At 34.7% G+C, this 2,086-nt stretch overlaps 1 long non-coding RNA gene across 1 annotated transcript; it reads right to left on the bottom strand.

Annotated features, from left to right (window-relative positions):
* Positions 1-375: 375 nt before the first annotated feature.
* On the bottom strand, positions 376-1,330 carry LOC125649198 (uncharacterized). The gene is made up of 3 exons (XR_007360616.2): positions 1,271-1,330; positions 648-829; positions 376-473 (listed from the first exon to the last, which is right to left on the bottom strand). It is a non-coding gene; the product is annotated as an uncharacterized LOC125649198 (long non-coding RNA).
* Between the last annotated feature and the right edge of the window lie 756 nt (positions 1,331-2,086).

Below are 2,086 nucleotides of genomic sequence, written 5' to 3' on the forward strand. Positions count from 1 at the left end.
ATAAAGACTATAGGAGTAACGAGATTGATCACTGTTTCTATCACTTCAGATTCGCTGTTGACAGGTCACACTCGTCATGAGTCCCATTCATGGAATACTATAGTAATCTGTTGGATAAAGATTAACTATACAAAGAATAACCTATTAATTGATATGACGTCAGGCGGCATGCAACTGGATGACCAATTGTATTTAGAAATTATCTCCACTTTTTTATTCTAACTAAATATACAAAACTCGCGATAAGTACATTTACTTTGGATTAAACAAGAGTTATATCAACCATGGAAGTGCAGCTATTTTATAACTGATTGTTGTCTTTTCCTGAGAATTTTCACTCTTCTTTGAACACAAACTGAACAAAAACTATCAAGATTGTGTTGACGTTAATCTTATTTTATTCCAAAGAAGCACAAGCGTACAATCGGAAATTTGTCATCATGCCGTTGCTTTCCTTAAGAGCCTTTAAAATTCTGAAAGTATACATAATTCATTTTTATTATAACTTATTATAACAAAATAGAAAATATACATGATCATCAATAACTGAAATAGATGCATAATAGGGGGATAAAAGTAATTTTAAAAATCCAATTGAACATTTCAGATGGTCACACTAAATATATCAACTAAAATGAGATCTTTACCACGATTATGGATGATTCCCCGAGCTTTGCCATGGGGTTCCTCCACCCTCTGCTAATGCTCGGTAGGGATCGGTTTCCTGATTATTGTCCCCGGTATTGCCGCCATTGCCTGTGTCGTCTCCAGTAACGCCATCCATAACATTAGCAACCAAGAGAACAAGAGCGAGGAAAAACAACAGTCTCTGTAAAAAGAGTGAGATGATTGTGCTAAAATGAATAATCAAATAAAAATAAAAATAATGTTATGATCTGAACTCGTTATTTCTTAAACTGAATAGTTTTACAGTTGTGGCGTATGTGAAATAGTTCTTTTAAATAGCATGTTCAGTATTTTAGATGAAAAAATGAGCAACATATCCCGGATACAACAAATAATGATTACTATAACAATGACATTGAATTGTAAAATTTACACTTCTGCAAATATCAAATTATTGTGTACTGAATCCACTTGATATCCAGTTTTCCCATCCAGTCGGTCAACTAACTTATTTTCGAACAACAAGAAATTACAATGGCGATGTAACGACACAATCGGTCTGTTGAGTAGGTTTATTTCCAATTGTAAACACACTTTAAGAAGATAATCACAGAAATACAATAGAAGATTATAAAGATCTTACCATTTTCTGTTAGCTGTTGGTGTCTTTAATCCACAATTTCTTAGACTACTGCTGTCAATATCATTCCTTATATAGCAGAGGAACCAACTATGTTCCTGCGGGAATGCGATGTGTGTGAATTTGATTCGTTGTTGACACTCCTCATATTCGCGCTGTATTAATTCTACTCCAGTCTGATCAATTCATTAGCATCCCCCTACTCCCATGCATGGAAATCATTCCTTAATTCTGCTGAGAAGTGTGAACTACCTGAAGTTAAACAACACATTTTGGCACTCTATGTTGCGTATTTATTTTCCCAAGACTATGCCGCTTCAACTATACCATCATATCTCTCGGCCATTAGCTATATTGATTGATGTTTTCCGCCACACTCAACAATTTTTCAGTTATCTGGTGGCGCCTAGTTTTTATTGATGGAAGAGAAAACCCAGATACAATGTACCTGGGAAGAGACCACCGAGCCATTAGCTATATTCATAAACTCAACAATATGGATGACCCGAGTGCTTCATTCATCATTCAAAAATTACTAGTAGCAGCTCGCAAGCTTAAACCATCACAAGATGTTAGACTACTCATTACCAAGGCCATCTTGTATAAAATATCAGATGCAATAACATATACCGTCTCCCGTTCATTTGATAGAGTCATGTTTAAATCAATGTGTTTGTTGGCCTTTTATGCCTTTTTAATAATTGGTGAAATAACATCTGGCCAAAACATTTCTAATAAAACTTTACTATTCTACCATCAAAGTTGCATCGAAAAACATAAAATTACAATTTCGCTCACACACAAACATCATATGGGCAA

Source organism: Ostrea edulis, chromosome 5 (assembly GCF_947568905.1).
Source record: "Ostrea edulis chromosome 5, xbOstEdul1.1, whole genome shotgun sequence".
In the NCBI taxonomy this organism is placed as follows: domain Eukaryota; kingdom Metazoa; phylum Mollusca; class Bivalvia; order Ostreida; family Ostreidae; genus Ostrea; species Ostrea edulis.